The following is a 27,145-nucleotide window of genomic DNA, read 5'->3' on the forward strand; positions in this document are numbered from 1 at the left end:
ATCCACCCTGCTCTACGGGAACACTCTTTCCTGGATTAAACTGACAACATATCATACAGGTACGGACTTTCTGCTTAGCAGCTGCTCGCAAATGTTTGTTAAACCAAATGTGCTGAATGCTGTCTAACATAGCCTTCTCTCCTAAATGTGCGGGACTGTGAACTGTAGCTATAATGACTTGAACCATGGAATCGGGGAGAAACCACACAGATTTTCCCTTCGTCATCCATCCTTGATCTGTCTGAATCCCTCCTAGTTCAGTCCACTTCTTTATTTCTTCCTCTGTGGCATGTGTCTGTATGTCAATTACGTCCAGTGCGGGATCCTTAATTGTCATACATTGTGTTGGTGTCTGAACTATTGGCTTTGTCATGTCTAATGTGCGATTCTGAGCAGTCTGTTTTGCTGTTCTATCAGCTAAATCATTGCCTTGAGAAATGGTATCAGTAACCTTCGTGTGTGCTTTACATTTCATAATCGATATAGCAGTGGGTAGATGTATTGCGTCTAACAAAGCATGAATGAGGGACCCGTGCTGAATATGGGTTCCATGAGAAGTCAAATAACCTCTCTCTCTCCAAAGCACCCCGAAGTCATGTACGACTCCAAATGCATAACGTGAATCAGTATATATGTTGACTTTCTTGTCTGTGGCTTGAATACAAGCTTGTGTTAGAGCAACAAGTTCTGCTGCTTGGGCTGACAAAGTATCTATACAGTTTGTTTCAATAACTTCGGTGTCTGTAGTGACTGCGTATGCGGCAACTAAATTTCCTGTACTTGTCCTCATACACGAACCGTCTACATACAACGTCAGGTCTGGATCTAACAATGGAACGTCTGTTAAGTCTTGTCTGGGTTTTGTCTTTATTTCAATAACTTCGACACAATCATGAGCTAGTGGGTCGGTTCCAATTACTGGTAAAAGTGTAGCAGGATTCAGTGTATTACAACGTCTGATTTCTATGTGTGGCTGAAACAGTGTCAGTTCGTAACCAGTAAGTCTTGCTATGGTCAAGTGTTGTGTTTGTGTTCGGTTCACGAGAACCTCCACTGCATGTGGTACTTGTACTGTCAATGGGTGTCCTAATACTATGGCATCGCTTTGTCTGATTGCTAAAGCTGTCGCTGCCACTGATTTCAGGCATGCAGGCAAAGCCTGAGCTACAGGATCTAATGTACTGGAAAAATAAGCACATGGCTTGCGTGATCCTGCTTGGTCCTGAGTGAGTACTGACAAGGCAGTACCTTCGCGTTCTGTAACAAAGAGTGTAAAATGTTTGCTATAACATGGTGTTGCTAAAACAGGTGCTTGACATAAAGCTTTCTTTAAGCTTTCAAAAGCTTGTGTATGTTCCTGAGTCCAAGGGAGAACAGTCGATGTGGCTGCCTCCTGTGTGGTTAACTGAATGAGTGGTTTTGCTAGAAATGCGTACTGAGGGATCCACTGCCTACAATATGAAGTGAGGCCTATGAAAGCCCGTACTTCCTTTTGCGTCTGTGGTATTGGCATGTTAGCAATTAACTGAATGCGGTCTGGTGTAAGCTGCCTTCCCTCCTTGGACAGCGAGTGACCAAGATAAATAACTCGCTGAACACAGAATTGCAGCTTAGAAGGGGACACCTTGTGCCCCTTGTCGGCTAGGAAATGTAAAACTGTCAGAGAAGCTTTTTCACATTCTGGCTCGCTTCTCGCGGTGATCAGCAGATCATCGACATATTGAAGCAGTGCAGTATTGACTGGCATGTGGATACTGTCAAGTTCTCGTTTCAGTGCTTGGCTATAGATGCTGGGACTTTCTGTGAATCCTTGGGGAGCGCGTGAGAATTTAAAACTGCGTCCATTTAAACTGAATCCGAACAAGTATTGGCTTTCCGGATCTATTGGGACGCTGAAAAAGGCATTCTTGAGGTCAATTACAGTAAAGAATGTTGCTTCGGAATCAATTGCTGTCAACAATGATGATATATCAGGGACCACAGGAAATTGTGGTACAATACACTTGTTTAGTTCACGCAAATCAATAACCAATCGGTACACTGGTGGGGCAGTAGGATCAGTTCGTTTAAGAATCGGAATTATCGGTGAATTACATACATTGGAGTCTGTTTCTACAACTACTCCCTGGGCAATCAGCTCATCAATGATTTTCAGCAAAGCCACTACAGCATCATGCGGTAACTTGTATTGTCGCATTCGTGGTAGTACCACTCCTGCTTTCAATGTGACTCGATAGGGTGTGATGTTCATGCAGCCAACATCCGTAGGGCCTTGTGCCCATAGATGTACTGGTAAATTCTGTAATCGGGAATCCATGTCTCTGGATACATAATGACCTTTAAAATCACGTAAAAACAATCTTACTCCTTCCGGAGAGCAACAAATAATAGCCCCTAGGGCTTTCAATGTCTTTATACCTAACAAGTTTTCTGGACATGATTTGGTAAGCAATAAATCAGTAGTTCGTGTCAAAGGTCCTATCGTAAGCGGAAGTGGCTGTGATACTTCATTAACAATAGGTTTTCCTGAAAAACCAAGGGAAACATTTTGAGAGCCTGAGAGGGGTGCCCCTGGAACTTCACTACTTTTTATGGTCGTTCGACTTGCCCCTGTATCGAGTAAAAATTTTCTGTCATGACCTAATAATTCACTATGGACATAAGGTCCTTCTTAATCCACTGGAATCTCGATAAGGGGTAAGTCAACTTCCCTCTCTAGGCTGCTTCATGCGTAGCGTTGATACTCAGGGTATTCGTACTGTGCGGTCTGATACATTTGTCGTGAAGTTACTTGTGTGGCAGTAGCAGGCAACGGTGGTGCAGCTGGCACGAACTGTATGGACTGTTGTGCGGCTGGCATAGACTGTTGCTGAACTGGCATGGACTGTCCATGCTGCATAGTTCCTTGTTCACTCTGATCTTGTCTAACTAATCGTGGTCTCTCCTTTGCAATACCTGTAGCTATATTACGTTTCAGGACTGGACAATCGTGTACATAATGGCCTAGTTGTTTACAGTAATTGCAGGTTCCTTTTACAGGAACTGCAGAATCACCAGAATGTGTCACACCCTTCTTGTGACCATCTGCTGGTACTGTCTGAGAAACTAGCATTTTCATTTTTGTATCCTTCATGCGTCTATGCTCGTGTTCTTGTTCATCCCTAATTCTATTGTGATGATACTGTAACATTTGTAGCATTTGTGACGGAGTATTACTTTGCCAGGTACTCTCGAATTTCAATATTCTATTCTTCACTGGAGGTAACGCATTTTCCACTAATTTTGTCACAAATAAATGTGGATATGAGTCGCTACTTGCTTTTATACCACTATTTATACCAAAACATTTTTCAAATCGAGCATAATAATCACTTGTGTCTTCATCTTGCTTTTGTTTACAGGCTGAGATTGCACCCCAATCTTCCTTTTTTGTAGTTAATAAACGTGGCAATACCTGTACTAGTAAACCTGGTAACAGTTTAACTTTATCCCCGAGCCCTGACCCTGCAGTTCGACCCCTTTCCTCTGCTGCTAATCCTGTCCAGTCTATCTTTTGGTCTCCCACTTCCCACTCTTTTTCTTTCAGTTTTTCATAAATGCCAGCAGGCAAAAGCACCTTTAATATCGTCATAATATCAGGAAAGGTGTACTCTCCCATCAGTAACATGTCTTTAATTTCTCGGTGGAAACCCGCTGGGTCTTTGTCATGACTAGGTACTACTTTCTTCATTTCTAATAATTCCATTTTTGATATGGGTGTGTAAACAAATACGCGGTGAAACTCATTGTCTTCGCCTTTTATTGGGTGCACTTCTCGTAAGGGATTTTGTCTATCCATATAGTACGGTGCTCTTTCTCTGCGGGGCAGCGAGAGAGAATCGGACTTACAAAAAGGACATACTGCTTACGTGACACTAATATCTCTTTAATTAGCTTGTTACTAGAACCTCTCCATCTGTTCGTGAGTAGTTCCGTTAATATATCAGGTAAGGGACCAGGATCAGCATGTTGGCTCTTATATTGTATAAGAAGTTGCTGGATCATATAGATTCCAGCTAAACGTTGTTCATCTGTACTGAGATTAAAAAACGTGTGTGCTACGGTCTCATCACCATATTTTTCAGGACTGTCAATCCAGTGAACGGCTGATCTGGCTAATTCTTGCTCATCCATGGAATCGAGGAGGTGGTAACCTCTTCGTTCTCGTAGTATTTTATCTGCGGCTTGAAGCAAATGTTCAGGAGACTTCAGATTTATTACAGGCGTCGGATACGTTCTGCTATTATTTGGGCATACAGAGTGTATTGGATCAGAAAAACATCTAGTATTTTCACAGGATCTTCCTCTGCCTACATAGGCTATGGTCTCTGACTGTCTTGCGGAATTCCCTGATTCGGACACTTCATCTTGCTCAAACTCGTCTGTTCCCAATCTTTCTTCATGAATACGTTCTATTTCTTTACGTATTTTTCGGCACATGGCTATTATACAATTATGTTTATCGTGTCTCCCTTCTGATATATTCTGACTCCATCTTGTAAGAATAAGCATTGCATTCGGGTCTACCCCCGGACGATCTTGATTTCTGATTACACAGTTTATGAGGAAACGTAACAGTTCCCCCTGTATTTCTACTTTCTGGAATTCCATAGCTCTGTTAATACATCCTGGATCTCGTCCTGTTTGAACAAAATGATATATGTTATCTAGATGCGTAGTCATTCCTGGTAACCTTGCTAAATACTCTGCGGCTCGCCTGATACGTAATGATGCCAGGACCATTTCGTCCTCTTTACCAGCCACTGGGTCATATCTACAATTTACAAGGAGTTCCTTAAGCGTACGTTCACTTACGAATTTAGGTGTACGTAAATGCGCTGACTCTTGAAAAACAAGTTTATTTATTCTGGGTGGTGTAAAGGTACTGCTAGCACCTCCCGTGGCCCCATCTGGGGCGTCGGGTGTGAATGGATTCGTTGAACGTGACACAGCAACTATGGGTGTCGATACCCTTGTAGAATCGACTGCGGAGACAGATGCGGAAACAGATGTGCTTGCCGAAGCTTGTGTCGGGACTTGCTGTTGCACGGGGACGGATACCTGATCCTGACGTTGAGCCCCTCCGCCAGACGGTCTATGTGGTGTGGCGTTAGCATACTCGGGAGCTGCGTCGTCTAGATATGAGGAAAGAAAAACATCTTCTGCGGTTCTGGGATGCCCTTTAGGATGTACCTTAATTGGAAATAATGGGGGTGGCAAGTCTTTTGGTATCTCTGGAGCAGCCTTAGGTAGTCCTTCGGCTAGAAGGGGATACATACCATTCATAAGAGCATTTCTTTGTCTATTTATTTGTTCTGATTTCACTCGGATACCTTCCTCAATTAATAGATTTTCTTGAACTTTATTTGAACTTTCTTTACTCCTCTCTTCTTGTCTACGTGCTTTTTCTGTTCGTCTATGAGATTCTTTACGCCATAACTCAACAGCGTCTTTCTGTGACTGTCTGACCTTTCTTTTCCATAACTCTTCCTCCACTTTCATGATGCACTCTGCATCCCAGGTTCCCGCTGCGGGCCACCTTTGACTTTCCGGTAATCCCTTGGTATAATCTACCCATAGATCAAGAAACAATATGGCATCTAAGCCATGCTTATGGTACATGAAATGCCCTGGAGTGTCCCTAGGAGGAATAGGAACTGCTTCTTCAAGCACCCCTTTTCTGGTAGTAATCTGTCTTAACTTCGAGAAGAGCGGCATATTGACAACTGATCTGATACTTACTCTTGAACTTACTTAATACGAAAAAAACACAATAATAAACAGTGAACAATGAACAATCATTCATACCACAATATGCAAGACATTTCTGAATACTTTAAACATTAAACATTAAACATTTTTTTAACAATGGCCGACAATGATGACAGTCTGCCTAACTAATCACCACGCTGAATTCTTGACAATAACTGAATACTTCGGAATACTTGATATACTGCTAAACAGTACATATACACTGCTAAACAGTGCAGACCGGATTTGTGTACCCAAATCCGTCTTGACCGGCACAACCTATGTGCGCGTCAACACGCCTCCCCGGCGATGGTACTCACAGAGTAGCTCCTTGAAACGGAAGGCCTCAGAGAATGGACAGGACTCGATGACTGCGGACAGCGGACCTTCTGGACATCGGGATTTCGGAAAACCTGGTGGGCCTCTGTATACCTCGGATCTTGCTCTCTCAGCTAGGCTCTGGTCGGGATACTTCGCACTTCTCACCGCCTCGTCTGGGTTGATCGCAGCCTCAGTCGCCCCCGCTTGACCGGAGGGAGCTTACAGGAAATCCTGCTGGTACGCGTTTATGGTCCGTCCAGCTGTGGCAGGAGACCGGGCCTGCAACGCACCGCCGGCGCGTGAGATGAGAAAGTGTCCCTATTCGGGCGCCATTATGTGGTAAATAAAATACCGGACTGAATTTCATACGGAGTCTTAAAATAAAGTAAAATAGCTCAAAATAACAAGAGGCAGAATCCGTGGTATAAGAGGTTTTCTAAATGGGCTTTATTCCAAAATGGCCTACTCGAGTAGCGGCCTTCAGGTTCCGTCACCAAGAAGGTTCAGGAAGTGAAGTACAATTCTTTATTGATATACATACATTTTTATAGTTATTACATTATAATGAAAACGAATGTAGGAGGCGTAACATTTGATAAGAAAAGTGACATATTGATTGCGTAAACGAAACTAGGCGTAATAAGGAGTAAAAAGAAACATAATTGGTTAACGTTATCAAATATAGGTGGTTCTATAAGATAATACTTGACATAGATGCGCGCGCAGCAGCATGACGTGTATTTGACGTGTAACTAGGGGGGGTGAAGGGGACTTGACACTGACTCTACGTGTGGAGACGAAAAGTCTAGGGGGTCAAGTCAACCTAATCCTAAATCATATCTAACATCTTATGTTTAAAGAACTATGTTATCCACAAGGAAGGACTCTCGGACAGAATCTATTCTATACTAACTGTGTGTGCGTGTATAAGCGTCTAAGTGTCTATATGAGATGCGAGGGGCAGAAAACTTTCCATGGCAACTGGGCTATGAATTACTTGCAGGAGGACAGCCCTTTGCACGAGAGCTAAAGGAAATGTTTACCTAAATCACTAGACAGGAATGCATCGGCTGAAGAGCAAAATAGATAATTCGAAGGTGAAATACAGCTTCTTGGCAGGCATGCGAAAACTGGCCGAGGCAGGCACCGTTAGCTGCACAGGGAGTAGGACAAAGTTCATGGATACAGAGGCGAGCTCAAGCTGAAGCTGTCAGAGACAGAGAGCAGGGAAAGGCTTCGAGGACAGAATCGGGCCTACTTGCCTGAACTGTAAAAATGGAGTAACTGAGCCATATAAAGTCGGTGGCCTTTCCTACTTAGGAATCGACTATCCAGCCCATAGATGGCGGATCTGACAGAGAACATGTTGACGGTAGACACACATATGTTTGCGTCTTAGAAACTGGAACTGGAGGGAACATACATGTACTTGTAACATGCATATAGAACCGTTGGGGTCCAAGATAGGGGACATAACTGATCAGGAAAATCCACATTTCCACAGTAAGAGTCTAAGACCTTAACCATGATGCCAGAGTAAGAGTTAAGACCTTAACCATTAGTCCAGATTAAGAGTCTAAGACCTTAACCATTAGTCCAGAGTAAGAGTTAAGACCTTAACCATTAGTCCAGAGTAAGAGTCTAAGACACTAACCATGATGCCAGAGTAAGAGTTAAGACCTTAACCATTAGTCCAGAGTAAGAGTTAAGACCTTAACCATGATGCCAGAGTATGAGTCTAAGACTTTAACCATGATGCCAGAGTAAGAGTTAAGACCTTAACCATTAGTCCAGAGTAAGAGTTAAGACCTTAACCATGATGCCAGAGTAAGAGTTAATACCTTAACCATTAGTCCAGAGTAAGAGTTAAGACCTTAACCATTAGTCCAGAGTAAGAGTCTAAGACCTTAACCATTAGTCCAGAGTAAGAGTCTAAGACCTTAACCATTAGTCCAGAGTAAGAGTTAAGACCTTAACCATTAGTCCAGAGTAAGAGTCTAAGACACTAACCATGATGCCAGAGTAAGAGTTAAGACCTTAACCATTAGTCCAGAGTAAGAGTTAAGACCTTAACCATGATGCCAGAGTATGAGTCTAAGACTTTAACCATGATGCCAGAGTAAGAGTTAAGACCTTAACCATTAGTCCAGAGTAAGAGTTAAGACCTTAACCATGATGCCAGAGTAAGAGTTAATAACTTAACCATTAGTCCAGAGTAAGAGTTAAGACCTTAACCATTAGTCCAGAGTAAGAGTCTAAGACCTTAACCATTAGTCCAGAGTAAGAGTTAAGACCTTAACCATGATGCCAGAGTAAGAGTTAAGACCTTAACCTTGATGCCAGAGTAAGAGTCTAAGACCTTAACCATGATGCCAGAGTAAGAGTCTAAGACCTTAACCATTAGCCCAGAGAAAGAGTTAAGACCTTAACCATTAGTCCAGAGTAAGAGTCTAAGACCTTAACCATTAGTCCAGAGTAAGAGTTAAGACCTTAACTATGATGCCAGAGTAAGAGTTAAGACCTTAACCATTAGTACAGAGTAAGAGTTAAGACCTTAACCATTAGTCCAGAGTAAGAGTTAAGACCTTAACCATTAGCCCAGAGTAAGAGTTAAGACCTTAACCATTAGTCCAGAGTAAGAGTTATGACCTTAACCATGATGCCAGAGTAAGAGTTAAGACCTTAACCATTAGTCCAGAGTAAGAGTTAAGACCTTAACCATGATGCCAGAGTAAGAGTTAAGACCTTAACCATTAGTCCAGAGTAAGAGTTAAGACCTTAACCATTAGTCCAGAGTAAGAGTTAAGACCTTAACCATGATGCCAGAGTAAGAGTTAAGACCTTAACCATGAGTACAGAGTAAGAGTTAAGACCTTAACGATGATGCCAGAGTAAGAGTTAAGACCTTAACCATTAGTCCAGAGTAAGAGTTAAGACCTTAACCATTAGTCCAGAGTAAGAGTTAAGACCTTAACCATTAGCCCAGAGTAAGAGTTAAGACCTTAAGCATTAGTCCAGAGTAAGAGTTAAGACCTTAACCGTGATGCCAGAGTAAGAGTTAAGACCTTAACCATTATTCCAGAGTAAGAGTCTAAGACCTTAACCATGATGCCAGAGTAAGAGTTAAGACCTTAACCATTAGTCCAGAGTAAGATTTAAGACCTTAACCATGATGCCAGAGTAAGAGTCTAAGACCTTAACCATGATGCCAGAGTAAGAGTTAAGACCTTAACCATTAGTCCAGAGTAAGAGTTAAGACCTTAACCATGATGCCGGAGTAAGAGTTAAGACCTTAACCATTAGTCCAGATTAAGAGTCTAAGACCTTAACCATTAGTCCAGAGTAAGAGTTAAGACCTTAACCATTAGTCCAGAGTAAGAGTCTAAGACACTAACCATGATGCCAGATTAAGAGTTAAGACCTTAACCATTAGTCCAGAGTAAGAGTTAAGACCTTAACCATGATGCCAGAGTATGAGTCTAAGACTTTAACCATGATGCCAGAGTAAGAGTTAAGACCTTAACCATTAGTCCAGAGTAAGAGTTAAGACCTTAACCATGATGCCAGAGTAAGAGTTAATACCTTAACCATTAGTCCAGAGTAAGAGTTAAGACCTTAACCATTAGTCCAGAGTAAGAGTCTAAGACCTTAACCATTAGTCCAGAGTAAGAGTCTAAGACCTTAACCATTAGTCCAGAGTAAGAGTTAAGACCTTAACCATGATGCCAGAGTAAGAGGTAAGACCTTAACCATTAGTCCAGAGTAAGAGTTAAGACCTTAACCATGATGCCAGACTAAGAGGTAAGACCTTAACCATTAGTCCAGAGTAAGAGTCTAAGACCTTAACCATGATGCCAGAGTAAGAGGTAAGACCTTAACCATTAGTCCAGAGTAAGAGTTAAGACCTTAACCATTAGTCCAGAGTAAGAGTTAAGACCTTAACCATTAGTCCAGAGTAAGAGTCTAAGACCTTAACCATTAGTCCAGAGTAAGAGTTAAGACCTTAACCATGATGCCAGAGTAAGAGTTAAGACCTTAACCATTAGTCCAGAGTAAGAGTTAAGACCTTAACCATGATGCCAGAGTTAAGACCTTAACCATGATGCCAGAGTAAGAGTTAAGACCTTAACCATGATGCCAGAGTTAAGACCTTAATGATGATGCCAGAGTAAGAGTTAAGACCTTAACCATTAGTCCAGAGTAAGAGTTAAGACCTTAACCATTAGTCCAGAGTAAGAGTTAAGACCTTAACCATGATGCCAGAGTAAGAGTTAAGACCTTAACGATGATGCCAGAGTAAGAGTTAATACCTTAACCATTAGTCCAGAGTAAGAGTTAAGACCTTAACCATTAGTCCAGAGTAAGAGTCTAAGACCTTAACCATGATGCCAGAGTAAGAGTTAAGACCTTAACGATGATGCCAGAGTAAGAGTTAAGACCTTAACCATTAGTCCAGAGTAAGAGTTAAGACCTTAACCATTAGTCCAGAGTAAGAGTCTAAGACACTAACCATGATGCCAGAGTAAGAGTTAAGACCTTAACCATTAGTCCAGAGTAAGAGTTAAGACCTTAACCAAGATGCCAGAGTATGAGTCTAAGACTTTAACCATGATGCCAGAGTAAGAGTTAAGACCTTAACCATTAGTCCAGAGTAAGAGTTAAGACCTTAACCATGATGCCAGAGTAAGAGTTAATACCTTAACCATTAGTCCAGAGTAAGAGTTAAGACCTTAACCATTAGTCCAGAGTAAGAGTCTAAGACCTTAACCATTAGTCCAGAGTAAGAGTTAAGACCTTAACCATGATGCCAGAGTAAGAGTTAAGACCTTAACCTTGATGCCAGAGTAAGAGTCTAAGACCTTAACCATGATGCCAGAGTAAGAGTCTAAGACCTTAACCATTAGCCCAGAGAAAGAGTTAAGACCTTAACCATTAGTCCAGAGTAAGAGTCTAAGACCTTAACCATTAGTCCAGAGTAAGAGTTAAGACCTTAACTATGATGCCAGAGTAAGAGTTAAGACCTTAACCATTAGTCCAGAGTAAGAGTTAAGACCTTAACGATTAGTCCAGAGTAAGAGTTAAGACCTTAACCATTAGTCCAGAGTAAGAGTCTAAGACCTTAACCATGATGCCAGAGTAAGAGTTAGGACCTTAACCATTAGTCCAGATTAAGAGTCTAAGACCTTAACCATTAGTCCAGAGTAAGAGTTAAGACCTTAACCATTAGTCCAGAGTAAGAGTCTAAGACACTAACCATGATGCCAGAGTAAGAGTTAAGACCTTAACCATTAGTCCAGAGTAAGAGTTAAGACCTTAACCATGATGCCAGAGTATGAGTCTAAGACTTTAACCATGATGCCAGAGTAAGAGTTAAGACCTTAACCATTAGTCCAGAGTAAGAGTTAAGACCTTAACCATGATGCCAGAGTAAGAGTTAATACCTTAACCATTAGTCCAGAGTAAGAGTTAAGACCTTAACCATTAGTCCAGAGTAAGAGTCTAAGACCTTAACCATTAGTCCAGAGTAAGAGTCTAAGACCTTAACCATTAGTCCAGAGTAAGAGTTAAGACCTTAACCATGATGCCAGAGTAAGAGGTAAGACCTTAACCATTAGTCCAGAGTAAGAGTTAAGACCTTAACCATGATGCCAGACTAAGAGGTAAGACCTTAACCATTAGTCCAGAGTAAGAGTCTAAGACCTTAACCATGATGCCAGAGTAAGAGGTAAGACCTTAACCATTAGTCCAGAGTAAGAGTTAAGACCTTAACCATTAGTCCAGACTAAGAGTTAAGACCTTAACCATTAGTCCAGAGTAAGAGTCTAAGACCTTAACCATTAGTCCAGAGTAAGAGTTAAGACCTTAACCATTGTTAGACCTGGCACCTTGGCGTGAGTTTCCCTTCCACTTTTTTATGGTGTGCCTCGATTGTTTTGCTGGTGTTGTCCGCTCAGGGCACTGCGCCACGGCTAATCCGTGCCGCAGTGCAAGTGCTCCCTAGGTAAAGTGTACCTGTAATTGATGTTCCTGATTGGTTTATTGGATTCACTGTCAGTCCCCAGTAAAGTGCACCAGGGGTGCCAGGGCTTGTGAATGCCAAGGCTGCTGGTGGGTTTGCAGCGCTGGTTGCGCCACCCACGGAAGCGGCCGTGTAAAGTGTGTCTAGGGTCTGCCACCGCAGACCCTGTGCGCGGTCCGGGACCGTCGCACTGACTGCGCAAGTGTCCCCACTTGCCAGTCCCTAAACCTTCCCTTACCTACATATTAGCCACCCCTCTGGTAGGCCCAAGGGCAGGGTGCATTGTAGGCACAAGGTAGGACATGCCCTGATGTGTGTGGCATGTCTTAGTAGTGAATTACAGCCCTTGTCGTTTTTCACTATTGAAGGCTACCGGCTCTCCATAGGCCAGAATGGGCTGCTGGGATCACGCCAACGCTGTGACCCCAGTGGACTCAGAGAGCATGGTAGAGTGTCAAGTTTGGTATGCCTGAACTCAGAATAATAAAATACTTCTTGTAGTCAAGTTTATTTTAATATCCTGGGTTTGTAAATACTACTTTTAGAAAGTTAGTATTTACTGACCTGACCATCTCAGTCCGCCTCTGCTGTGTGTGTGTGTGTGTGTGTTCTGCCTAGCAACAGTAAGGAGCAGGGTGGGGGGATCCCCAGAGACAGGTTGGCTGCCAGGTGGTGGGCCGGGAGATGACACCAGGATGGGTGGGAGGAGTACACCTTGACTCTTGAATAGACCTGTGCTCTACCACCACAAAGCCGGCGCCACCCCCTGTGGGGCGGCTGATGTCTCTGCCCTGCTGCTGAAAGGAAAGAGCAGAGTCACCATAACAAAGTGCTCCAGAACTGGACTGAGCCAGGCCTAGGCCCCCTGGCGCTAAAGAACAAAAGAATCATGGTATAAAAGTAGGAGCCTGGCTCCTAAGAAATCAGAATCCTGTTTACCACAAAGGACCTCTGCCCGACTAGAAGGAGAAGAAGACGCCGGAGGAGCGGGCCTGCTGCTTGCCTTGCTGAGAGAGGAGAGGAAGAGACTTACTGAAAAGACTTTGCTACTTTGTGCTTGAACATTCTCCAAGGGCTTGATCTGAGCTTGCCCCCTGAACTGAACCCCAGGAACAGTGGGTTCTCTGTGCTTCTTGCTCGTCCTCCAATTCGAGCCGTGTGTGCATCCCGCTGGAAAAGAGACTGCGCCCCTCATCGCCCCTCCTAGGGCCGTGACACCCAGAAGCTCGCCTGCCTCAAACCCGTGAGAGCCCCGCTCCGTCCCGAGCCGCTCTCTGTCCCCGGGCCAGGCCGCCTGCATCCCTGTCACCACCTGCTACTGGAGCGCGCTGAACGCGCTATCACCCCTCCTGCCGGAAGCCGTCCGACGACTGTGATCTACGCCGGGTCATCCAGCTGCACTGACCGTGCCCTGCGACCCCGCTTCGCTATCCCCGGACATTTCAGGCCGCGCCGCCCCCGCTGTGGAGACCCTCCTGCACCGCCGTGCTAAAGGGTCGCTGGCCGCGCCTGCCTACGTGCCCACACCTGCTGATTGAGGACCCAAGAACACTTCCCAAGCTGAGAGTCGCACCGACCGGTGCCGCCTCTCCACATCACGAAAGAAGCTCCAGTATCGGGCTCGGGGCCCGCAACGCCTTATTTCCCCGTTCGCAGGAACCGACCTCTGTGAGTACTGGAACTACAAGTAAAGAACCTACGAACTATCCATTTGAAACTACGAACCAAGAACATTTGCCTGCTGTATAACCTGGTGGCCTAGCGGAAACGTTATTGGTCTTGTGTTAAGTCTGCTGAGATATATATACCTTATTTTTACATAAAGAATCGTATTTTTATATATATCCAAGTCTGGTGTCCGTTTCTGGGGGATTGATGTATTTACTGTGTGTATGATTGTAAGTGCTTAACCAACAACGCCTGAGGAATCGCCTTGGCTGCTCACGCCACGCACCTAGAGGGTGAGCAAGGGTCATTCGCGAGGGGTTATCCTGCGCCCTGACGTGGAGGAGAGGGTTCCTGCTTGACACAAGGGCAACCTTGCGCCAACCAGAGATCCCCGACTCTAACATTGGTGGCAGCGGTGGGATTTCGGATTTGCACTTGTAATTTGCATACAGTGAATTATTAATCACCAGATAGTGAGAGCAGACCAAATAACGCAGCCACAGGTTTGTAATTGTTGAACTTTGTTGAGACATCTGCCATTACTGCAACCATGCCTGGCTCACACTCCTCTGGGAGAGCACTCTCTGTGATTTCTGGAATCGATGAGGTGGATTGGGAGAGACTGGAAGGCTACACGATAGAGCAATTGAAAGGCTACAGTGTAAAATTCCGAGTCCCCCATGCTGGATTCAAGAGGAGAACCCAGTACGCCAAGGCGCTGAGAGCCTGGAAGGAGTCACGAGACCCACGGAATGCGGGGGACATCGTTCCACCCGACAACCTTGAGGAACCCAGCAGAGTCCGGTCGCCAGAGGAGCTGGCAGACAGGGCAGCAGACAGGGCGCATGCAATGGAGATGGCAAAGTTGACAGGACAAATGGAAATGGAAAAGCAGAAGTTGGCCCTGGAGGCACAACAACGCCAAATGGATCATGATATCAGATTGAAGGAGTTGGAGCTGAAGGGGAAAAGTTTGGACACCGCTCCTTCTGGTGGCAGCACTCCACCAGCGCAGGTAGAGTCCAAGGTGTACATCCCCAAAGATGTAGTAAAGGAGTATTTTAGAAAGGATGACATAGGGCAGTGGTTTAGAGCCTACGAGGTGGCCATGTCCTCACACCGGGTCCCTGAGAAAGACTGGGGAGCGGGGTTGTGGGGAAGGTTCCTTGCGGAAGGGCGGGACACACTGTTAGATTTGCCCTTAGAAGTCCAGACCTCATACCCCCATATGAAGGAAGCTTTAATGACCAGGTATGGGTTAACTCCTGAGCTATATAGACAGAGGTTCAGGGAGACCAAGAAGATCCCTGAGAGTACGTATGTGGAGTATGTGACCTTTTTCTGCAGAGCGCTGGATGGTTGGGTGAAGGGTAGCAAAGTGAATGATTATCAAGGGCTGCTTGATTTAATTGCATGGGAGCACTTGTCCAGTCAATGTTTTCCTGAGCTACGCCAGCACCTGATTGATAGCAAGCTGTCCAACCCGAGGAAGCTTGCTGAGGAGGCGGACCGCTGGCTCAGCACCAGGGTCCACAAGGGTCAAGTGGGAGACTCCGCCAAAGGTGGGCAGGGTCCCCAGCAGAAGAGTGGGGGGGACAAGGGTAAACAGAAGGGGTTCCAAAAAGGCCCCCAAAGTAATTCCCAAGGGAACCAGCAGAAGGGTTCTCAGCCTCCCCCACCCCCGCAGCAGAACGGGGCCCCGACAGGTAGACCTGTTCCAAAGGGGCCCTTCAATTGTTATAAGTGTGGTGACCCGGGTCACATTGCCTCTGATCCTAAGTATCGCCTGTTTGGTAAGACCGCACCCACTGGTGCTCCCCCCCGGCAAGTAGCTAGTGTTAACTTTGGGGAGGAAGTAGCAGTCCAGGAGGGTGGGGGTCCCGGGCAGATGACCCTAGTCTCGCTAGGAGACAGTGAGATGGTCCCTGTAACCTACCTGCCCTCTAACACTAAGAAATATGGGCAGGTGGTGACCATCAATGGAAAGAAGGTTGAGGCTCTTAGAGATACAGGAGCCAGCGTGACCTCGGTGAGGCAACACCTGGTATCTCAAGAGCAGATTGTACCCAAGGCCTACTGTAGGGTTGTCAATGCTGACAACGTAGAGAGTCGTTGTCCAATGGCTCAAGTTCCCTTTGAGTGGGGGGAGGTCTCTGGTACTCTACAAGTCGCTGTGAGAACTGACATGCCTGTAGACTGTCTGCTAGGGAACGACCTGGAGAGTTCCCCTTGGGAAAAGGTGGAGAAGACCACACATCTGAGGATGGTGGGTCTACCCGACTGGGCGTGCGTGACCACCCGGTCCATGGCAGCCAGTAGGGGTGTTGAGAGGGTCCTGGAGCCTGAGGGAGAGGTCCAGGAACCGGCCTTAGGGAGAAGGCGCAGGAGGCGCGGGAAACCGGCCCCCGAAGTTCCCACGGCCCAGGAGGAAGTAGACCCTGAGGGGGATGCTCTGGAGCCTACCGGGGAACAGATTGCCGAACTGGGAGACTTGCCTGAGCTGACCCATTGGCAGCAAGAAGGAGGTCCCTCCAGGGAGGAATTCTGCAGGGAGCAGAAAGAATGCCCTTCTCTCGTGGGTATGCGGCAACAGGCTGCAGACCAGGCCAATGGTGTTCAGGCCAAAACACACTACGTGTACTGGGAGAGTGACCTCCTGTATTCCGAGCCTAAGGCTGTTGAACCTGGGTCAGCCCGTGTGCTGGTGGTACCCCAGAAGTTCAGAACCTTCCTACTGGGGCTGGCTCACGATGTGCCTTTAGCAGGACATTTGGGGATGGACAAGACCTATGACAGGCTTGTCACCCACTTTTACTGGCCCCAAATGCATAAGAATTCAGATTCCTACTGCAGAACCTGTCAGACTTGCCAGGCAAGTGGCAAGAGCGGAGGGAAGCACAAGGCTCCTCTGCAACCTTTCCCTGTGGTCGGTACGCCATTCCAACGAGTGGGTATTGATATTGTGGGGCCTCTGGACCCCAAGACAGCCCTGGGCAACAGGTTCATCCTGGTCTTGGTGGACCATGCCACCCGGTACCCTGAAGCCATCCCTCTGAGGACAGTGACGGCCCCCGTGGTGGGACGGGCACTGATGGGAATTTTCTCCCGAGTGGGATTCCCTCTAGAGGTGGTGAGCGACAGGGGGACCAATTTCATATCCACGTATATGAAATCCCTGTGGAAGGAGTGTGGGGTAACGTACAAGTTCACCACTCCTTACCATCCCCAAGGAAACGGGTTGGTTGAGAGATTCAACCGAACCCTCAAAGGCATGATCATGGGCCTGGACGGTCCAATGAGGCGTAAGTGGGACGTCCTCTTGCCATGCCTGCTCTTCGCTTACCGAGAGGTGCCACAGAAGTCTCTAGGGTTCAGCCCCTTTGAGCTTCTGTATGGTCACCCGGTAAGAGGACCTCTGAGTTTGGTAAAGGAAGGCTGGGAGCAATCTCCCAGGAAACCTCCCCAGAATGTATATAGTTACATGCTGGCCTTCCGAAACCAGACTCGGCGTTTCAGGCAACTTGCTGAGGCAAATCTGGAAGCCAGCCAGGAGGAGATGAAGCGGTGGTACGACCGGAATGCCACTCTGGTAGAGCTTCAACCTGGACAAAAGGTGTGGGTCTTGGCCCCAGTGGAGCCTTGTGCACTTCAGGATAAGTGGACAGGTCCATTTGAGGTTGTGGAGCGCAAAAGTCCTATCACCTACTTGGTGGACATGCAGACTCCCAGGAACCCTTTGAGGGTCCTACATGTTAACCGCCTTAAGCCCCACTTAGAGAGGACCGAAGTGGGCATGCTGCTGGCCACTGATGATGGAATGGAAGAGGAGACCGAGCCTCTTCCTGACCTCTTAGTGGCCTCGGAGAAAGATGGGTCAGTGGATGGAGTTAACCTCTCACCCACCCTGACGCCCGAACAACAGGAAGACTGCCGCCACTTGCTGGGACAATTTTCCGACCGATTCTCCCTGGTTCCTGGTGTCACAGATTGGTGCGTCCATGATGTGGACACAGGAGACAGCTTACCTGTGAAGCACAAGGCTTACAGGGTAACTGACAGGGTCAGAGCTTGCATCAAGGAGGAGGTCTCCAAAATGCTTGCGCTAGGGGTGGTTGAGTCCTCCAGCAGTCCTTGGTCCAGCCCCGTGGTCTTGGTCCCAAAGGCTGCTGCGCCGGGAGCCACACCTGAACTCCGGTTCTGTGTGGACTACAGAGGACTCAATTCAGTCACGAAGACTGACGCGCACCCCATCCCCAGAGCTGATGAGCTCATTGATCGGCTGGGGGCTGCCCGGTTCCTCAGCACGTTTGATTTAACGTCTGGGTACTGGCAGATCGCCTTGACCGATGGGGCCAAAGAGAGGTCAGCATTCTCTACTCCAGATGGGCACTTCCAGTTCCGAGTCATGCCATTTGGGATGAAGAATGCCCCTGCCACCTTTCAGAGGTTGGTCAACCAGGTACTGGTTGGGCTGGATGCGTTCAGTGCCGCCTACCTGGATGACATCGCAGTGTTCAGTGCCACCTGGCCCGAACACCTGCGCCACCTCTGGGAAGTGTTGATGGCTCTGCGCCGAGCAGGCCTCACGATCAAAGCCAGCAAGTGCCAGATCGGGCAGGGTTCCGTGGTGTACTTGGGACACCAAGTGGGGAGTGGCAAGGTGGCACCCTTGCAACCCAAAATTGAGACCATCCTGGCTTGGGAACCCCCCAAGACGCAGACCGCAGTGAGGGCCTTCCTGGGGCTCACTGGGTACTACAGGAGGTTTGTCAAGGGCTATGGAACGATCGTTGCCCCCTTGACAGAGCTGACTTCGAAGAAGCAGCCCAGGAACGTGATTTGGACTGACACCTGTCAGAAAGCTTTCGACACCCTGAAGACTGCCATGTGCACGGCGCCCGTGCTCTTGGCCCCTGACTTCTCCAAGGAATTCCTAGTCCAGACAGACGCTTCAGAGCATGGTGTAGGGGCTGTTCTTTCACAGATGACTGAGGAGGGCTGGGACCAACCCGTAGCCTTCATCAGTAGGAGGTTACTTCCACGGGAAAGTAGGTGGAGTGCAATTGAGCGAGAAGCATTTGCTGTGGTCTGGGCGCTGAAGAAGCTAAGACCCTACTTGTTTGGGTCTCACTTCCGGGTTCAGACGGACCACAGGCCCCTCAGATGGTTGATGCAAATGAGGGGTGAAAACCCGAAGCTGTTGAGGTGGTCCATCTCCCTACAGGGGATGGACTTTACGGTGGAACACCGTCCTGGTACAGATCACGCCAACGCTGACGGTCTGTCCAGGTATTTCCGCCTTAGTGACGAGGAACCCCCTGGGCAAGGGTAGTTCTCCCCACATTTCAGCTGGAGGGGACACGTGTTAGACCTGGCACCTTGGCGTGAGTTTCCCTTCCACTTTTTGATGGTGTGCCTCGATTGTTTTGCTGGTGTTGTCCGCTCAGGGCACTGCGCCACGGCTAATCCGTGCCGCAGTGCAAGTGCTCCCTAGGTAAAGTGTACCTGTAATTGATGTTCCTGATTGGTTTATTGGATTCACTGTCAGTCCCCAGTAAAGTGCACCAGGGGTGCCAGGGCTTGTGAATGCCAAGGCTGCTGGTGGGTTTGCAGCGCTGGTTGCGCCACCCACGGAAGCGGCCGTGTAAAGTGTGTCTAGGGTCTGCCACCGCAGACCCTGTGCGCGGTCCGGGACCGTCGCACTGACTGCGCAAGTGTCCCCACTTGCCAGTCCCTAAACCTTCCCTTACCTACATATTAGCCACCCCTCTGGTAGGCCCAAGGGCAGGGTGCATTGTAGGCACAAGGTAGGACATGCCCTGATGTGTGTGGCATGTCTTAGTAGTCAATTACAGCCCTTGTCGTTTTTCACTATTGAAGGCTACCGGCTCTCCATAGGCCAGAATGGGCTGCTGGGATCACGCCAACGCTGTGACCCCAGTGGACTCAGAGAGCATGGTAGAGTGTCAAGTTTGGTATGCCTGAACTCAGAATAATAAAATACTTCTTGTAGTCAAGTTTATTTTAATATCCTGGGTTTGTAAATACTACTTTTAGAAAGTTAGTATTTACTGACCTGACCATCTCAGTCCGCCTCTGCTGTGTGTGTGTGTGTGTGTGTTCTGCCTAGCAACAGTAAGGAGCAGGGTGGGGGGATCCCCAGAGACAGGTTGGCTGCCAGGTGGTGGGCCGGGAGATGACACCAGGATGGGTGGGAGGAGTACACCTTGACTCTTGAATAGACCTGTGCTCTACCACCACAAAGCCGGCGCCACCCCCTGTGGGGCGGCTGATGTCTCTGCCCTGCTGCTGAAAGGAAAGAGCAGAGTCACCATAACAAAGTGCTCCAGAACTGGACTGAGCCAGGCCTAGGCCCCCTGGCGCTAAAGAACAAAAGAATCATGGTATAAAAGTAGGAGCCTGGCTCCTAAGAAATCAGAATCCTGTTTACCACAAAGGACCTCTGCCCGACTAGAAGGAGAAGAAGACGCCGGAGGAGCGGGCCTGCTGCTTGCCTTGCTGAGAGAGGAGAGGAAGAGACTTACTGAAAAGACTTTGCTACTTTGTGCTTGAACATTCTCCAAGGGCTTGATCTGAGCTTGCCCCCTGAACTGAACCCCAGGAACAGTGGGTTCTCTGTGCTTCTTGCTCGTCCTCCAATTCGAGCCGTGTGTGCATCCCGCTGGAAAAGAGACTGCGCCCCTCATCGCCCCTCCTAGGGCCGTGACACCCAGAAGCTCGCCTGCCTCAAACCCGTGAGAGCCCCGCTCCGTCCCGAGCCGCTCTCTGTCCCCGGGCCAGGCCGCCTGCATCCCTGTCACCACCTGCTACTGGAGCGCGCTGAACGCGCTATCACCCCTCCTGCCGGAAGCCGTCCGACGACTGTGATCTACGCCGGGTCATCCAGCTGCACTGACCGTGCCCTGCGACCCCGCTTCGCTATCCCCGGACATTTCAGGCCGCGCCGCCCCCGCTGTGGAGACCCTCCTGCACCGCCGTGCTAAAGGGTCGCTGGCCGCGCCTGCCTACGTGCCCACACCTGCTGATTGAGGACCCAAGAACACTTCCCAAGCTGAGAGTCGCACCGACCGGTGCCGCCTCTCCACATCACGAAAGAAGCTCCAGTATCGGGCTCGGGGCCCGCAACGCCTTATTTCCCCGTTCGCAGGAACCGACCTCTGTGAGTACTGGAACTACAAGTAAAGAACCTACGAACTATCCATTTGAAACTACGAACCAAGAACATTTGCCTGCTGTATAACCTGGTGGCCTAGCGGAAACGTTATTGGTCTTGTGTTAAGTCTGCTGAGATATATATACCTTATTTTTACATAAAGAATCGTATTTTTATATATATCCAAGTCTGGTGTCCGTTTCTGGGGGATTGATGTATTTACTGTGTGTATGATTGTAAGTGCTTAACCAACAACGCCTGAGGAATCGCCTTGGCTGCTCACGCCACGCACCTAGAGGGTGAGCAAGGGTCATTCGCGAGGGGTTATCCTGCGCCCTGACGTGGAGGAGAGGGTTCCTGCTTGACACAAGGGCAACCTTGCGCCAACCAGAGATCCCCGACTCTAACAACCATGATGCCAGAGTAAGAGTTCAGACCTTAACCATTAGTCCAGAGTAAGAGTTAAGACCTTAACCATGATGCCAGAGTTAAGACCTTAACCATGATGCCAGAGTAAGAGTTAAGACCTTAACCATGATGCCAGAGTTAAGACCTTAATAATGATGCCAGAGTAAGAGTTAAGACCTTAACCATTAGTCCAGAGTAAGAGTTAAGACCTTAACCATTAGTCCAGAGTAAGCGTTAAGACCTTAACCATGATGCCAGAGTAAGAGTTAAGACCTTAACGATGATGCCAGAGTAAGAGTTAATACCTTAACCATTAGTCCAGAGTAAGAGTTAAGACCTTAACCATTAGTCCAGAGTAAGAGTCTAAGACCTTAACCATGATGCCAGAGTAAGAGTTAAGACCTTAACGATGATGCCAGAGTAAGAGTTAAGACCTTAACCATTAGTCCAGAGTAAGAGTTAAGACCTTAACCATTAGTCCAGAGTAAGAGTCTAAGACACTAACCATGATGCCAGAGTAAGAGTTAAGACCTTAACCATTAGTCCAGAGTAAGAGTTAAGACCTTAACCACGATGCCAGAGTATGAGTCTAAGACTTTAACCATGATGCCAGAGTAAGAGTTAAGACCTTAACCATTAGTCCAGAGTAAGAGTTAAGACCTTAACCATGATGCCAGAGTAAGAGTTAATACCTTAACCATTAGTCCAGAGTAAGAGTTAAGACCTTAACCATTAGTCCAGAGTAAGAGTCTAAGACCTTAACCATTAGTCCAGAGTAAGAGTTAAGACCTTAACCATGATGCCAGAGTAAGAGTTAAGACCTTAACCTTGATGCCAGAGTAAGACTCTAAGACCTTAACCATGATGCCAGAGTAAGAGTCTAAGACCTTAACCATTAGCCCAGAGAAAGAGTTAAGACCTTAACCATTAGTCCAGAGTAAGAGTCTAAGACCTTAACCATTAGTCCAGAGTAAGAGTTAAGACCTTAACCATGATGCCAGAGTAAGAGTTAAGACCTTAACCATTAGTCCAGAGTAAGAGTTAAGACCTTAACCATGATGCCAGAGTAAGAGTTAAGACCTTAACCATTAGTCCAGAGTAAGAGTTAAGACCTTAACCATTAGTCCAGAGTAAGAGTTAAGACCTTAACCATGATGCCAGAGTAAGAGTTAAGACCTTAACCTTGATGCCAGAGAAAGAGTCTAAGACCTTAACCATGATGCCAGAGTAAGAGTCTAAGACCTTAACCATTAGCCCAGAGTAAGAGTCATGACCTTAACCATTAGTCCAGAGTAAGAGTTAAGACCTTAACCATTAGTCCAGAGTAAGAGTCTAAGACCTTAACGATTAGTCCAGAGTAAGAGTTAAGACCTTAACCATTAGTCCAGAGTAAGAGTCTAAGACCTTAACCATGATGCCAGAGTAAGAGTTAAGACCTTAACCATTAGTCCAGATTAAGAGTCTAAGACCTTAACCATTAGTCCAGAGTAAGAGTTAAGACCTTAACCATTAGTCCAGAGTAAGAGTCTAAGACACTAACCATGATGCCAGAGTAAGAGTTAAGACCTTAACCATTAGTCCAGAGTAAGAGTTAAGACCTTAACCATGATGCCAGAGTATGAGTTTAAGACTTTAACCATGATGCCAGAGTAAGAGTTAAGACCTTAACCATTAGTCCAGAGTAAGAGTTAAGACCTTAACCATGATGCCAGAGTAAGAGTTAATACCTTAACCCTTAGTCCAGAGTAAGAGTTAAGACCTTAACCATTAGTCCAGAGTAAGAGTCTAAGACCTTAACCATTAGTCCAGAGTAAGAGTCTAAGACCTTAACCATTAGTCCAGAGTAAGAGTTAAGACCTTAACCATTAGTCCAGAGTAAGAGTCTAAGACACTAACCATGATGCCAGAGTAAGAGTTAAGACCTTAACCATTAGTCCAGAGTAAGAGTTAAGACCTTAACCATGATGCCAGAGTATGAGTCTAAGACTTTAACCATGATGCCAGAGTAAGAGTTAAGACCTTAACCATTAGTCCAGAGTAAGAGTTAAGACCTTAACCATGATGCCAGAGTAAGAGTTAATACCTTAACCATTAGTCCAGAGTAAGAGTTAAGACCTTAACCATTAGTCCAGAGTAAGAGTCTAAGACCTTAACCATTAGTCCAGAGTAAGAGTTAAGACCTTAACCATGATGCCAGAGTAAGAGTTAAGACCTTAACCTTGATGCCAGAGTAAGAGTCTAAGACCTTAACCATGATGCCAGAGTAAGAGTCTAAGACCTTAACCATTAGCCCAGAGAAAGAGTTAAGACCTTAACCATTAGTCCAGAGTAAGAGTCTAAGACCTTAACCATTAGTCCAGAGTAAGAGTTAAGACCTTAACTATGATGCCAGAGTAAGAGTTAAGACCTTAACCATTAGTACAGAGTAAGAGTTAAGACCTTAACCATTAGTCCAGAGTAAGAGTTAAGACCTTAACCATTAGCCCAGAGTAAGAGTTAAGACCTTAACCATTAGTCCAGAGTAAGAGTTAAGACCTTAACCATGATGCCAGAGTAAGAGTTAAGACCTTAACCATTAGTCCAGAGTAAGAGTTAAGACCTTAACCATGATGCCAGAGTAAGAGTTAAGACCTTAACCATTAGTCCAGAGTAAGAGTTAAGACCTTAACCATTAGTCCAGAGTAAGAGTTAAGACCTTAACCATGATGCCAGAGTAAGAGTTAAGACCTTAACCATGAGTACAGAGTAAGAGTTAAGACCTTAACGATGATGCCAGAGTAAGAGTTAAGACCTTAACCATTAGTCCAGAGTAAGAGTTAAGACCTTAACCATTAGTCCAGAGTAAGAGTTAAGACCTTAACCATTAGCCCAGAGTAAGAGTTAAGACCTTAAGCATTAGTCCAGAGTAAGAGTTAAGACCTTAACCGTGATGCCAGAGTAAGAGTTAAGACCTTAACCATTATTCCAGAGTAAGAGTCTAAGACCTTAACCATGATGCCAGAGTAAGAGTTAAGACCTTAACCATTAGTCCAGAGTAAGATTTAAGACCTTAACCATGATGCCAGAGTAAGAGTCTAAGACCTTAACCATGATGCCAGAGTAAGAGTTAAGACCTTAACCATTAGTCCAGAGTAAGAGTTAAGACCTTAACCATGATGCCGGAGTAAGAGTTAAGACCTTAACCATTAGTCCAGATTAAGAGTCTAAGACCTTAACCATTAGTCCAGAGTAAGAGTTAAGACCTTAACCATTAGTCCAGAGTAAGAGTCTAAGACACTAACCATGATGCCAGAGTAAGAGTTAAGACCTTAACCATTAGTCCAGAGTAAGAGTTAAGACCTTAACCATGATGCCAGAGTATGAGTCTAAGACTTTAACCATGATGCCAGAGTAAGAGTTAAGACCTTAACCATTAGTCCAGAGTAAGAGTTAAGACCTTAACCATGATGCCAGAGTAAGAGTTAATACCTTAACCATTAGTCCAGAGTAAGAGTTAAGACCTTAACCATTAGTCCAGAGTAAGAGTCTAAGACCTTAACCATTAGTCCAGAGTAAGAGTCTAAGACCTTAACCATTAGTCCAGAGTAAGAGTTAAGACCTTAACCATGATGCCAGAGTAAGAGGTAAGACCTTAACCATTAGTCCAGAGTAAGAGTTAAGACCTTAACCATGATGCCAGACTAAGAGGTAAGACCTTAACCATTAGTCCAGAGTAAGAGTCTAAGACCTTAACCATGATGCCAGAGTAAGAGGTAAGACCTTAACCATTAGTCCAGAGTAAGAGTTAAGACCTTAACCATTAGTCCAGAGTAAGAGTTAAGACCTTAACCATTAGTCCAGAGTAAGAGTCTAAGACCTTAACCATTAGTCCAGAGTAAGAGTTAAGACCTTAACCATGATGCCAGAGTAAGAGTTAAGACCTTAACCATTAGTCCAGAGTAAGAGTTAAGACCTTAACCATGATGCCAGAGTTAAGACCTTAACCATGATGCCAGAGTAAGAGTTAAGACCTTAACCATGATGCCAGAGTTAAGACCTTAATGATGATGCCAGAGTAAGAGTTAAGACCTTAACCATTAGTCCAGAGTAAGAGTTAAGACCTTAACCATTAGTCCAGAGTAAGAGTTAAGACCTTAACCATGATGCCAGAGTAAGAGTTAAGACCTTAACGATGATGCCAGAGTAAGAGTTAATACCTTAACCATTAGTCCAGAGTAAGAGTTAAGACCTTAACCATTAGTCCAGAGTAAGAGTCTAAGACCTTAACCATGATGCCAGAGTAAGAGTTAAGACCTTAACGATGATGCCAGAGTAAGAGTTAAGACCTTAACCATTAGTCCAGAGTAAGAGTTAAGACCTTAACCATTAGTCCAGAGTAAGAGTCTAAGACACTAACCATGATGCCAGAGTAAGAGTTAAGACCTTAACCATTAGTCCAGAGTAAGAGTTAAGACCTTAACCAAGATGCCAGAGTATGAGTCTAAGACTTTAACCATGATGCCAGAGTAAGAGTTAAGACCTTAACCATTAGTCCAGAGTAAGAGTTAAGACCTTAACCATGATGCCAGAGTAAGAGTTAATACCTTAACCATTAGTCCAGAGTAAGAGTTAAGACCTTAACCATTAGTCCAGAGTAAGAGTCTAAGACCTTAACCATTAGTCCAGAGTAAGAGTTAAGACCTTAACCATGATGCCAGAGTAAGAGTTAAGACCTTAACCTTGATGCCAGAGTAAGAGTCTAAGACCTTAACCATGATGCCAGAGTAAGAGTCTAAGACCTTAACCATTAGCCCAGAGAAAGAGTTAAGACCTTAACCATTAGTCCAGAGTAAGAGTCTAAGACCTTAACCATTAGTCCAGAGTAAGAGTTAAGACCTTAACTATGATGCCAGAGTAAGAGTTAAGACCTTAACCATTAGTCCAGAGTAAGAGTTAAGACCTTAACCATTAGTCCAGAGTAAGAGTTAAGACCTTAACCATTAGCCTAGAGTAAGAGTTAAGACCTTAACCATTAGTCCAGAGTAAGAGTTAAGACCTTAACCATGATGCCAGAGTAAGAGTTAAGACCTTAACCATTAGTCCAGAGTAAGAGTTAAGACCTTAACCATGATGCCAGAGTAAGAGTTAAGACCTTAACCATTAGTCCAGAGTAAGAGTTAAGACCTTAACCATTAGTCCAGAGTAAGAGTTAAGACCTTAACCATGATGCCAGAGTAAGAGTTAAGACCTTAACCACGAGTACAGAGTAAGAGTTAAGACCTTAACCATGATGCCAGAGTGAAAGTTAAGACCTTAACCATGACGCCAGAGTAAGAGTTAAGACATTAACCAGTAGTCCAGAGTAAGAGTCTAAGACCTTATCCATGATGCCAGAGTAAGAGTCTAAGACCTTAACCATTAGTCCAGAGGAAGAGATAAGACCTTAACCATTAGTCCAGAGTAAGAGTTAAGACCTTAACCATTAGCCCAGAGTAAGAGTTAAGACCTTAACCATTAGTCCAGAGTAAGAGTCTAAGACCTTAACCATGATGCCAGAGTAAGAGTTAAGACCTTAACCATTAGTCCGAAGTAAGAGTTAAGACCTTAACCATGATGCCAGAGTATGAGTCTAAGACCTTAACCATGATGCCAGAGTAAGAGTTAAGACCTTAACCATTAGTCCAGAGTAAGAGTTAAGACCTTAACCATGATGCCAGAGTTAAGACCTTAACCATGATGCCAGAGTAAGAGTTAAGACCTTAACCATTAGTCCAGAGTAAGAGTTA

Source organism: Triturus cristatus, chromosome 10, assembly GCF_964204655.1.
Source record: "Triturus cristatus chromosome 10, aTriCri1.1, whole genome shotgun sequence".
Lineage (NCBI taxonomy): Eukaryota > Metazoa > Chordata > Amphibia > Caudata > Salamandridae > Triturus > Triturus cristatus.